Source organism: Rhea pennata, chromosome 1 (assembly GCF_028389875.1).
Source record: "Rhea pennata isolate bPtePen1 chromosome 1, bPtePen1.pri, whole genome shotgun sequence".
NCBI lineage: Eukaryota > Metazoa > Chordata > Aves > Rheiformes > Rheidae > Rhea > Rhea pennata.
Genome location: NC_084663.1, coordinates 153,578,890 through 153,593,359, shown reverse-complemented (window position 1 = coordinate 153,593,359; position 14,470 = coordinate 153,578,890).

Here is a 14,470-nt window from a genome sequence, read left to right as displayed (position 1 = left end):
ATGTTCTGAGGACTTGAGGATCTGCCTGGCACTCTCAAAACCTGCCATTTCTATAGCCCTTCTTCTGCTTTTCTTTCTGGAAAGCAGATATGTGCATTTGCTCATTCTCGTCAGTTTTAAGGTTTCTATTTAATCCTCTGTTTTCATGGATAGGTTAAATCAGATTGGTTTTCTGCACCTAATATGTTCTCACTTGACTTAGCTTGGCAGTGACAGCCCTTTGCTTCTGTGGAGCAAATACACCCAAGGAATAAATAATATTATCTAAAATATGTATGTAAATAAGAACATGATCCAATAGAACACATATACACAGATAACCCAAAATATATGCACAGATTTAAGGCATTGAAGTCTAATGTTGCAACCCAAGCTCCCTCTTCCTACATGGAAGCTCATCCTGGAGGTTTAGCTGGCGCCTCCTACTTTGAATCCAGATTTCCATGTGAAATTCCCCAGTTTGAGCACATAGGTGATTAGCTGATGCCTAATATAGCTGAAGGTCTATCACTCCTGCATGTGCCCTTGAAGGACTTAGTCTTCTAGGAACCTGCGCAATGCATGTTGAGGGAACTGAGCCTCACATGAAACCCCACACGAGGGGCTGGTTTGGAGCTTTTTAGATTGCTGCTTTGAAGTATCTAACTTCATCTCTGTTCTCTGAGCGGAGCCCGGGTGCTGAACAAAGCAGTCTGGCTCGCATCTCCTACGCTAGGCGGTCTCATGAAGCAAAAATGCCATATGCAATGCTCTCATGGAAAAAGATCTGTGCCTTGGTGCTGCAGGAAAGTCTGTCTATTTTTGGATGTTCTTGACTGTAGGAATGCTTATCTTGAGTAAAGATGTCTTGAAGCTTATGCATTCCTTATGTCAGCAGACACTGTAGTGCTTATCATCTGTTGTTCTAATGTGGTATTTTATGTTTCTAAATGGATGACAAGGAAATTTAATTTTAAATATGAATTTCCATCAAAGATATCTTACAGTATAATCTATCTACAAAGTTATGTAATGCAGGATTCAGGACTACCTCGGTGTATGTATGTATTTTTTCTATAATTTTTGTGGCATTGTGGTAAGAAAAAAGCTAAATAAATTTATTGGAAAGGGCATAGAGATGTTCATGGACTGGCCCTTCAGTGGGTTACTGAATGTAGTTATTTGACATCATTTCTTTCCTTGAAAAAATTCCTGCACCTTTCATTACCATGACGATATACTGGAGACAAATAGCTGCTAGTGAAACAGAGGATATGGTTCTAAATGAATTTTGTCCTGATCCACTTTGGAGTTTTATTTTCCTGCTGTCTCTTTAGGACTAATGAGAATTAGTGAGATAATATTGCAGTAACATTGGGTAGCCTCAGAACGTTATTTTCCCTTATAAAAGTTTTTTGTGAGCATTATGTGACAGGAGCATTTTCTAAGAATAGTTTTAAGGGATCAATAGGGTCTGGGTTTGTGTTTCTAAGGGAGAGCATGACAGGAGAAGCAGAAATTAACTTCTTCAAACACAACAGTACCCATCCTGAGAAATTAAGGAAGACTTGGAGGATGTGTTGGAAAAAAATAATAGTGAAACTTACTCTTCATCTTAAGATCAAAAAATCTAGTTTTCAGAATAAGGAACGCTTCTTTCACTGCAGGTAGTGACAGAATATATTTGTGTAGTAAAAATGGCAGAGAAGGGAAAGATGCTACTTTTTGATTAACATTTCTTAGAGGGAAAGACCTCTCCTTGTCTTCTCAATGGAAACATCAACTCGAAAGTGTTTCCAAGAGGACCAAATTCCTTCAAAGATGAGGAAGACCTGGAAGCCGCACTTCTTATGACTTGGCAAGAGCTTTAAGTACAGGGTTTTATCCAGAAGAAGGTCATTTCTTCTTCTTGCACTGGGCTTAAGTAACTCCACTTGGAAGGACTGGGCATTCAAGATCAGCATGTCACTAGCTGGTGATCTTACTCCGAGTTGCTTGCTTGTTTCCAGTGACTCTGTTCCTGTGTAGCTAGGATTGAAGTGTCTCTTCTTGTTGCATCTTTTGCTTTCCAGCTTTCATATTCTTTCATGTTACCCTTCTTCATGGAATATCTTCAGCTTGACCTAGATCAAGCTAAGATTTTTTTCTCCTGGGACAAACTAAGGCTACTCTACAAGATTGTACATTGTGGTGCAAATTGTATTTTACTGCTTGTCTGTCCTGAGTGAAGCTCTGCATTCTTATCCTGGCAGCTTCAAAAACCAAAAGCCCTTCTGCTTGTTGTGCTCCTGCAGCCAGTGGCAAGGCACTGAACCAAGCCAGGAGCCATTTCAGTCATTGCTTTCAGTGTGTGTGAGTATGTAACCTAGCAAGGGTCATTCTACAGGTGTCTATCAAACAGAAAGACAAGACCTGTGGGGATTAATCAGTAGGAAAACCTCCAGGAGGGTGCCTTACACTAGGCCTCTGGAGTACTGTAATTTTGATATTTGGATAAAAGCATCCTTTGTTTTCACTTAATACACACAACAGTCTGTCTGTGGTTAGTCCAGGACACCTAGCCTTTTTTTGGCCTGCCTGGGTTTATGAAGTGAGAATACGTGACAGAAAAAGATATACTTGTACACTGGGCATGTGACTGGGGCTTCGGTTTGGCTGACAGGCTGAGCTGCTTTGAAACCAGTGTGATATTTCATTTCACACTGTTGATTCTTGAATCATATGCAGGTGAGTGAGGAACACATTCATGAAGAGCAGACTGATGCCTGTTCTGATTTACAAGCTGAAAGCTGATTCTTTGAGAGGGACACCTTGTGTGCATAGTCCTTGGTTTATTCTGTTGGAATGGGAAATATTGAAAGGGAACTAACTCATCCCTTTCCTGTTCTGCATATTCCAAAGTATAAACTGGGGATTTTTCTTGTTTTCCTTTGTTATTCTTAAATGTTTACACAGAAAAGGATTGGCCTGCAGAATAACACATTAAGTAGTCATGTGTAGTCTGGCTACCATAAGCTGAGTAGTTTGCACTGCTGTTGCCTTCCTTCTAGCTTCAGAAGCTGATCTAAACTGCTGACAAAGTCCATATCTTCACATTTCTCTCCTGGGACAGTCTGGGCCTTAACTGTGGCAGACAATGCTGGCAGATACTTTATGTATCTACTTTTGGGGGAATAATCTAGAAGAGAGTGATAGTATATACTTTTCTATGTAGTTGCAACTCTTGGGCTAGGTAACTGTCTACCCTGCCCTTTCTGCAGCTGCAGTGTCCCCAGTTTCTCTTCATAATACCACTGTAAGGACTCTAGGTATTATAATAGGTGTTATAATACCTACAGTAGGCATGCTGCGTATGTACAGTAGGACAGGTCAGAAAAGATTTTGCTAGTGATATAGTTACCAAGCCCACTGAAACTGGCATATGTCTACATACTGGAATCTCAGAATGGAAAATGAGAACTCTTGCTTCAAGCGTCCAGCAGAATGTGATTCATCTATGAAGCTTTTTTCCCTTGATAATGGCTATGGAGATTAACAATCTGATAAATATTCCTAGAAAGATACTCAAAGTTTGTTCTTTTTAGAAGCATCATAGTCTGTTTAGTATTCCTGGGGTTTGGAAATGTAGAATTTCTTACATTACTCCACAGAGGAGGATTAAGAGGCAAGACAAGAGAAAGCACAAGGTTGTTTGGGGAATCCTTTCCTATGTTATATCCATGGAGATAACTTTGCAAAAGTGAAAATTTCCTTATCGTTTCTCAAAGTTTTGTCTCACTGATATCACACCACACTTCCACTAGAATACCTGAAGTCTACATTTGATCAGCTGGCAGCATGCTGGGAGGATAAGTGGCTGGATAAGTGACTGGCATTTCTGTTCACATGTGTTGGGGAAATGTGTAGCATAGACAAAAAGAATGACAGCGGCACTGTTAATTCAAATGAACCTGTCCCCAGGTTGAAACCAAAACCAAGGCACATTCTTGCTGAGAAGACTTGAGAGAGTCTCTCTTTTCAAAATAAGTGAAAGACAAATTCAGACTAGAGTTAACAAGCATAATGAAGATAACTCTAATAGTGTAGAAAATTGATCTTTGTTATAATTTATCAAGGGATGCAACATCCTTCGTTGCACAAATTTAAACTCAAGACTAGGCATGCACTCTAGTTTCAAGAAAGCTTTTGAGCTTGAAATAAGAATACATACATGGAAAATATTACAGCATGAAGGACGTTAGACTAGATGATTGTTTCTGTCCTTCAAGTCCGTGAATTTCATGTAGTTCTTGCTTGCAAGAAAGAGAAGACTTGTTAATGTATGCTAAAAGTGTAGGGTAGCCAAAGCAAGTGCATGTGTAAATGGGAAGACTCTGACAGAAAATGGGAAGACTCTTTTCTATAATGGTTATAGGTTTGTAAAATAACGTCTGCATCTTTTCTGTGCTAAGATATTAAAGTGCATCAAAAATACACTTTTCTCCACTAGCAAAGATAAAGCTATAGAAGTTGCATAATGAGTAAGCTAATGCAAAGTTGCCATGAGCAAATTTCAAGTGAAGGGAGGCAAAGAAAAGCAATGGAAAAGAAGTATATAGAGCAGAAAGGAGGGATGATGGAAATGGGTAGGAGGGAAGAAGAGGTGGTTGCACTTATAAAAGGTGAAGCATCTCTGATATAATGTTAGATTTGTTTGTGCAGAGTCTCATTTCACTGCTGAGAACTGGATTTCCTTTATAATTTCTTTTTCCTTTTTCTTGTTCTTCAGAACATCATTTAAGATTCATTTGCCTGATACGTCACACATGCCTAGCCAAGTGCCTTTTTCCAAGAGAAAAATTGTATCTTTCATCAAGGTAATGTATTTTTTTTAAACTGTCAGAATCATTCAGATGAAATGCATGAAGAAATCAATAGCAGAATTATATTAAAGAAAAAACACATCTTTGCTCGCAGTTAAACGTTTCAAGTTCAATAACGTTGGACTTTAAAGAGAAGGAAAGAAATCCCCTTCATTTTTACTATAATGCACTTAATGCACCGTACAGAGAAGAATAGAAGCACTGTCCAATAGACCCTTTGTGTTTTTCCTCAACCTTTGCTTCCTTTTCCATTTCTTTTTAATTCTCCTTATTCATTTTCAAAAAAGAACCTCCTCCCACAACCAGGCTAACTCCTTCCAGTGGCACTGCAGTATATATAACTATATCCTGTCACCACAATATCCCTGACGTTTTGAGAACTATCTTTTATTTTGAAATATCAGTAGAAAAGATATTCTTGGTTCTTTCTCTGAAATAATGCAAAGAAGGATAAAAGAGTGTGCTAGTGCCACAATGGATACATTTTCTCAAACATGCCTGTTCTCAGCATGTTAATGTGCAGTGAGAAGAAGAAGGAGAGGGGCAAGACAGAACTTATATATCACAAATAGGACTAGTTATTGAGAATTATTTTCTTTTGAGAACCTTTCTTGTCAGTAATGCAGGGCTGGCCCAGAGCAACTATTTCAGTTTGTAACTATTCTTAGCTATAGCTACTGTTCATAGCCATCTTTAGCTATGTTTCTTTGTTTGTAGCAGTCTTTTTTTTTGCTGTCTCTAAGTTATCTTCTTCAATTTAAATCTACTTCAAGCAATCATTTGCCACAACCTTCCTTTGAGCTGAACTTTATTTTTTTCCCTTACTGTTTTACAGTATTTCTCCCAGAACAGCTAGTCTTAATATTATGAAGTGACTTTACATGGGTTTTTCTCCCATCTAACTCTCACAAAAAGTTTTATTTTCCCATTTTAAGTAGTATTTCTAATAAATTGTATTTACTTACTTTTCTGGTTAGGGATAGAGGATTTCAGCCAAGGAGCTTGTATACAAACAAAGATTTAAACTGGGTTTAGGTTGAGGTAGCCTGGCCACATTCATGTTACCAAAAAGGCACAACGGATAACACATGCTTCCCTGTCCCACGGTAAATGAAAAGCTGACCTTCTACCCACGACAAACTGTGATCCAGTTTCCACCTGAAAATCAAGAGTCTCTAAGAATGCTTAGAAAACCGTGAATGTGATTAAGGATCTGATGTCTTGAGAGACCGGTGCAAAAACCACCGACTGAAAATACTGCTTTGACTCCTTCTGCTCCCATGGCTTTCTGTATCGGCTTTGGGCTGCTGGCTCCCCACTCCAGAGCAGTTCCTGCTTGATGGCTGCCTGTAACTGTAACACTGAATTTTGTGTGTGGATATATATGAAGGCTCTTTAAGAAAGCTTCAGATGGTGACTGTCGAATGCACATATATGTACTTACCTGTCATTTATCCTCTGATTTTGGACTCATAAAGTTCCTTTATTCCCTTGTTTTCCCCCTTTTGTTTTTCTCTTTCGTCTTGTAGTTCTGCATTTTTGCTCCTCACATGCAGTATCCTAGTGTTTTAGCCAGTCTACACTAAGCTTTAACTGTTTCTTGTGTCCTTTTCATGGACTAGATCAGGCAGACGAATGATTTCTGTCAGTCCATCCTCTGCAAAACCTCGTGTATTTAACTAGTGTCTTGGCAGCTTCTCTTGCTTGCTCTGTGCAAATACCCCATGGTGATGCAAAGCACTGACTCCAGAGCCCTTCTACATCTGCAGGCTGCGTTGTGGGGCATTCCTGGAAGGGGAGATGGTGTTTAAGGCACGGTATGATGAGAGGCTTTCCAGCAAGGCTGTTCAGTGGGGACCTTCTGGCCAAATGGCACTGGCAGGTTACTGGGTTATTTCCCTGCTTCTTGAGCTCCTGACAGATATCTTTTAATGCGAATTTGTGACTGGTGCATTCAGGTACATCTGCCTGCTCCACATTATCAGTCTTGTGTGTATGTTGAGGGGCTGAGGTCAGTCATGGATTTCCACTTCTGGTAGCTATTTTGCACAAACAAACTGCCAGTTTAGTGCTGTGTTAAACCTTGCCAGATTTCTACAGCGTGAGCTTTGCAACAGGTGGCAGTAGGCTATGTACTCCTGGTTTGCATGGTGCCTTGTGTAAAACAACTTCTCTTTGTCCTGAATACTGACAGTAAAAATTAACAAGTGGGAGAAGTCGTTACCAGGAGAGTCCCCTCTATCAGCTCAGCCTTTTGGAGCATGGTAAAGTATTAAGACACTGTCTATTTGTAAGGCTTTCCTAGTCTGACAGTTCCTCTATGTTTAAAAAAATGTGGGGTTAGAGATAAAAGATATTTTCAGAAAGCATCTGCTGCAAACAAATATGCACGTGCACATGATTCTATATGATAGACGCACACTAACATACAGAGACAAATTATGGGAGCACTGCAAAGCCGGCTAGATCTTGTATGTGGTTATATATGGAGACCACTTTCATAGTCTATATGTGTTCACATACATTTAAATGCTTTAGGCCATGGTATGAGATCCCTTCTGATGCTCTACCATCTGGCTATTTCACACAGATGTGGTGCCACAAGTATAGGAACTTGCGGTTAAATTGTGTCCCAATGTGTTGGTGATGTACATTTGTTCCTAATGCCCTGGTTTTCAAAAAGCCTGATGACCATGATTTGGAATTGCAGTATCTGAACAAATATTTTTTTCACTAATTACAGCATACTTCCTTAAATATTACTACTCTTCAGAATGCAACTGTTTGTAGTCTTCCTCTATTCAGAATACTTACATGAGCATGCAACATTCTAAATATTTTGATGGATATTAAAACACCGCAGATTTAGAACTTTTTGAATTTGAAAACTATTTGAGTAATTTTTCATGATCTATGCCATTCTTTTATTTATTTATTTATTTTTATTGTTTTTTACTTGGTTTGGACACAAAATTGTCTTCTACATTCTACATCAGTTTACCTGTATATGGTTTTGCCTCAGAGGAATATTTAGCCATTTTCACTACCTCTTCTGAGAAGTTTCAAATATAGTAAAAATTAAAATGAAATAATGAAAGCACTTGAAAATATGCCTGGGAATAGACTGTGTAACAAATGTCTCTGTTTACTGGAATTTTAAAATGTGTTTTTGCACTCAGCTTCCTTGAGTTGACAGTGCTCTGTTGTTCGTTGAATTTTGTACCTGACTTTGAGAAACAGCTCAGTCTATACTGAATTATAATATTTTACACAAAAATAATTCTTTTGATGTACACACAGTATGTCTCTTTCTGGCATCTAAGCAGAGGTTTACAGGCTTGTTTTTGTTTTAAAGATATTTTCCAGTGAAAGTACTCCAACCCAAAACTTACAATAACACATTTTTTCTTAGTTGCCTCTTGCAGATTACTTAATTACAGTCTAATTTAATTATCGTAGATACAGCAAGTCTGATGTGCTGAAGTGAGCTCCAAGAGCCAAGCCCCTCTACTCTTCCCCCCTTCTAATCATATCTAGATCTAGGTATAGATATGAACCTCAGGAGTAGCATCTGCCTCTAGAAAGAGCCAAACCGCAGTCTGTGCCCATCCTGAAAGAGAACCAGAAAGGAAGTTCAGATTATTCTGTAATTCCTGGCTCGTGCCTCTCTACTGGGGACCCCTCCAAACACAACCTTCCTGTCCATTAAATTTATATGCCATAGGAGGTAAAATGGTCTCTAATTCTTCCAAAAACACTTTTAGAGAAATGCCTTAAATGTGACACTCTGCTGAAGTCCTATAACATTAAAAAAAATGAACAACAAACTATTGAAAGGTAACAATATAGCATGAATGGAGGGTTGTTGGTTTATTTGTAAAAATAATTCAGGTCTCAACATTTCAGTGTAAGTCAGATGCACTGACACAACCCGAGATTTGACTTATGGTAATAGTTATACTTTATTTTCTTATTTTGCTTTACAAAACTTGATGTTAACCTATTAAAAGATAAAAATGAATTAGTTACATTTTTACTATAGCTATGTAAAGACAGGGAGATTGTTGGATAATCAGTAGTCTTAAATGTGCTGCATTTGAATCATTATGATCTATTGTATGCAAATTTTACTAAATTCTTAATTTAGTGACTGAAGCAATAAAAATCATAGTGGCACAGAGGCTGCTTTCGTAATACAGCATCCAGGTGTCTTTGGTAAAGCCCATATCCTAACAGGTCAGTTCCACTGTTCTTCATACATGCTTTCTAGCCCATTAAAAAAAACCGAATAATTTTTAAATCTTATCTAATACAGAAAAAATGTTTAATTCCCGTTATGGTCTGACAGCTTAATATTTATTTCTTAAAAAAAAAAAAAAAAAAAAAAAAAAAAAACAGTCTTGAGTTATACAGTTGTTAAAAAGCCTCAGAAATTAGCAAGCTGCTTTTACTAACTTAAAAACAGCCAGGAAGTTTTTTTTTTTCTTTTTACATTTGTTTAAAAAATTTATATTCCCTTAAAATGAGACCTTTGTGCCAAGTTTTATTCTGGAGCACAGCTTCACAGCTGAGCTAAAACCCCCTATAATAGGAGAAAAGTGACAGACCCTTAACTATAGTAGCATGAACAGCACTGCTATAATTCCTGGGTGAACTTTGTCCCTGGATGTGTGTTTTTGGAGTGTGCCGGGGTGACATTCAGCCTCTACATTCATTTTTATGATAATTCAGAGTAAATTGTGGTGCAATAAACTCTTCAAGCCTGTCTTTCTTGTGAAAGCCATGAATCAATCAGCTGCAGGCTTTTTTGGGTCTTTTCAATGTATAGTGATCATTTAGATTTGACATGCATTGTGAGACCTTGGCTTAGCTCCTCTCTATGGTCTGTCATTAATTCCAGCCTTTACTGTTCTGAAGTACAGTGAAGGATGACTGAGAAATCATTGCCCCTCTTCAGCTCTGTTATTGCACAAAATAGCAGCGCAATAATTTTTTGTCAATGTTTTACTCTAAAAGCTTTCTACATCAGTTTTGAAAAGGAAGCAATAAAGCCCATTCAATGGTATGAATAAAAATCCTTTGAGGTTTAGGCGCAGGGCTGCTTTTCTTCAGCTGGTAATCAAATTGGAGCTAAAATGAAATTGAGTTTTCTTATGAAAATAGCCTTTGTTGCTGGGAAGGCTGGTAATTCATAAACAATAACCTGCTCTTTTGTGTGGATAATAATATATTCATGTTCTTTCAATAGGGTAAAAGCCAGACCTAGTGCATTATGGTACAGTAAAAATAGCAGAAGGAGCTTGCTGGAATAATCTTGAAGAAGAAATGTAGCATTCGGTGACTTAAGCCTTCAGCTTCCATCAGAAATCGTACTTTGCTTTTATTTGCGAGACGGGCTTTAGCTGTTGATTTGTTGCTGCTATACAATATTTGGTTAATTGTGGAAGATCTCAAGCTGTGCTCATCACTGCTGCTGCGAAGGCTGCTGCCAGCTGCTCGGAGCAGAGCCTGCTGCTACAGGATGTACACTATTCACGGGAGCAGCCTCTCAGCGCTGATTACCGCTGAAGAGTGCGCCCCGCTCCCCACCGCCGCGCACCGCGCGCGCAGCCCCACCGCAGGGACGTCGGCCGGCTCCCGTCCCTCTCCTGAAGGGTAAGCCCAGAGGCACGCGGCGGGGCTCGCGGAAGCGGCGCGGGCGAACTTGGCGGCGAATTTGCCGAGCGCCGGCGGGGAGCCGGTCCCTCTGCTCCCGGGAGGACGGCGTGCGCTCGGTCAGTTGGAAGCTGGGCACAGAGACTGGAGGAGGATGCGAGCGGGGAAGAGCGAGCGATTCCAAGTGTGCAGTGAGGGGATTTTGGAAATGTGGCCTCGGGCTTTTTTTTTGTTTGTTTGTTTGTTTGTTTTTTTTAACGTAGCTGGGTGATCCTTGCGCAGCTTCGATCCGGTGCCGGTTGATGGTTAGGATGTACCTTGTCGTGACATCTGTGTCCTGTCGTTCAACGCTCGTTCGGAGGGAAGACGCGTCCCAAATCCGTTGCGCGAGCAAAGGCAAGAGGCGAGCAGAAAACTCTGGGAGCGTGTCCTGTCTGCGGTGACTCCTCTCCTTTGCCTCAGCGTGCGGGGAGCGGAGGGCAAAGTTTAGCACGAGTTCCTGGAATTACCACCCGCCCCCTCCCCTGCAGCAGTGCGTGTTTTCATATTGTTAATAGCTTTGATAGTCTTGACCTCTGAGTGAGGATTAAAGAGAAAAAAAAAAAAGGCGTCCAGGCACATGCCTTTAAATACAGGCGTGTGAAAATGCTTCCTGAGGGTCTGTTTACATATACGGCAGGCTTTGCCAGCCTTACCAGCAGCGTACGTTGAGGTGAAAGATTGCCTTGAGGTTCTGTTCAGTTTTGATGAGCCTCCCTGCCTTGGTGACAGGAGTGGTACTAGAAACATCAGCAGAGTGTTTGGGGAGAGGTAGCGTGAGAGATGATAACAGGTCAGAGCTGTGGCATGACTTGTGGATTTCAGCTGCTGTAGAAGGCAAGAGGACAGTGTCTGGGTGGCAAATCAGAAGCAGCTTTGCACAGGGTTGTATGAATGGTTTTGCAGTGTAATGAAAGGTTTTTGTAGTCCAGATCCGAGACGCTGCAAACGCCACTCTGATGAGTTGAAATAAATATATCTATATAAATATAGAAATGTATACAAGGTGTATTGTTTTCCCTATAAACTTTTGCAGTGGTTCGGAAAAGTTTAAAAAACAAAACATACCCTAGGCGGATATAAAGTGATTGAGAATGTAAAGTGCAAAGTCTTATAATGGAGATTATTTTCTAAGTAACACTGAAGTTAAATTTATACCATATGCAAGACTGTCTTGAAGTAGTTGCATGGGTTTTTATTCATTTTTAACAGTGAAATTACATGCTTAGCAAAGGGAACTTTTAAAGGCACAGTGGTAACTGACAGTCAAAGCAATATATGTCATTATCCAATTAGTACACACAAGTGTGTTTTTATTATTAACATACCTCTGTGTTTGGCGCTCAGAAATGCGACGTTTTATTTCTCAAAGTGTTTTAACATTGGTATGTGTTTTATTGCTATAATTAGAGGTAATATTTTTGCACATTTCATTTATTAATATCTTTATTACTGATTAAATTAGCTCTGTTTAGAAGGAGATGTCTAAAATGAAAAATTATTTTTGTGAGTAAATACTAGCTAGACAAAACATAGCATTCACTGACTTCCAGTTTTCTTCAGAACTGGAAAAATCTGCTTTATATTGTTTACAAAGTCGAATTGAGATAAATAGTATTGCCTGTGTTTAAAAGAGTGACAATATACTAACATTTTCAAGTATGCAATTGAAAGAGATATATGTTAACATATAGCAGAGCATTTTCAGTTGTTACTTGCTAATATGAAAACAGATGATGTATTCGATATAGCCACTGTTTTTGTTTTGTTGAAAACAAAAACATTTAGCAATGTGCTATTAGCATTTGTTTCATTGGGATACTAGTTAACTGACCAATGTGGTGGGGTGTTTTTTTTTATTATTATTATTTTTATTTACAGGTTTAGCAGGATTGCGCTGTGTTTTATTATCAGAGTTCTTTAGGAACAAACATGTCACTTGTAGTTTGGCAGTACGGTTATCCTAGCACAAATAGGTAGAACAAGTTTTCAACAGAATCCATGTTGCCAACAGCTTTAAAAAGAACATTTTTTCTTTTCTTGCGTTGTTTAAATAAGCTTGAGTTAACATGTTTGAAGTGGGATATGTTTACTAATGTTTCTTATGCTGGATTCACCTTTGTCATGGAAATGTATGCTTTGTTTTGGGATTCATACAGAAATGATGCTTCACTTAGTCATATAGTGCTCTCATGAAGCTTTAGTATGTGCCTAAACCTCAATGAAAGCAAAATGTCAGTCTTTTGAATTTCACTAATATTAAATATTTCTCCTAGCAATAGCACTGTAGTGGGACAGCTGTGTAGTGAAGTATAAGCTTTCCATGAGAGATCTGCTAGCGTCTCTCATGCCCAAATACTCCGTTATTTGGCAGTATCATGAATAATTACCCAGCAGTGGACCAGTCTAAGACTTCCAAACTCATTTCTTAGTGCTTATATTAGATTATAACGTAAGCATATGTAACGTTGACAAATACTAACTATGTGTACCAGTGTAACTTACAAGGATGCATGTTTTCTATTGTAGTTAGCATTCGTAAGTTCACCAAGGAGCACATTTCCAGTGGAAACTTATACCAGTCACAGAACTGTTTACAACACACACATTAAAGTTGTCTATTGCTGACAAAGTTGGTTGAATGCTAAACTGCATACATTTGCCTTGAAATTTTAAGTATCTGCTCCTACTGGTGCATAATTTCTTTGCTGAGTATAAATTTCCCAGTAATGTCCTGCCAAAGGTATAAGGCAAATAAGTTAATTATAATTATTTTGTAATAAAAAGTGAGCCCCAACCATTGCAGACAATAAGGTAATCAAAAACCCTCAGACCCTCTAGTCAAAGAAATACTGATACATTCAGTTCTGGAATATTTTACTCAGTGAATGTAGCTTATCACTGGAAAGTTGATCATGCAGATAAGAAGGTAAATAAGGTGAATTAAGATTAGTGTAAATGGGAGTTCTTTTCAATGTTTTTTATACATCTGCTTTCTGTTTTGACTGCATTAAAATTTTTCAGTCTTGATTTTCAAGTGGTTTTGTGGTCCCCTTGGCTGGACTGAGTTTGTATCTGAAAAAGAGTATTCAGTAAACGCATATCAGTACAGACATGTATTTATTCTTATTAAAACTCGGGTGTCAGAATAGATCTGATGACTTTGTAAAATATGCCTAAGAAAAATATATTACAGAATCCTGTAATATCAAAAATCATCAGAAATTATGATAATGAAGGCCACAAATTGTGTAGATAAATATATGTAAAGTGCTATTTCATGGGCATTCTGCTTTTACTCTTCTGATTGTTATGCTAGTTTAAACTTTGTTGGTTACAGTTAAATGCCATACATCTTTATGGAAATTGCGCAGTAAAAGCACAAAGCTTCAGTACTTTGATGTTGTCTTTACTTCTGTCCTTGAAAATTAAGAGCTTGTTTACAGGTGACTTTTTATTTTCTTTTAAAATATAAGATCTGTAGATTTCAATTTTTATTGCATTCTCAGCTTTCCATTCACTGTGCCTTATCAGTGTACTTGAATACACATGGTACATATAAAATGAAATACTTCAAGTAGTATTTTTATTAAGACACTCAGAAGGAGCTCTGTAAACAAGACTTTGCTTTCCAATGCTTAAGCTTCAAATTGTCAGCTGCTATAAACACACTACTACTTTCTCATTCTGAAATGCAACCAGACAAAAGACCAGATCTCTAATGTCTTTGGTGCCTTTTTAATCTAGATACTTGAACACCAATATTTTCCTTTGAAATATGAATCTTTTGCATTAGGAGGAGAGCTAGTCCCTCAAGTTTTCTTAGGGCTTGCAATGCCCTAAAGGAAATGTTATTTTTCAGTGCAGTTCAGCTCATTTTACCAAGACTTTTCTTAAACACTGCTGAAACAACATCTTTCTCCTTTGAGGCTCTC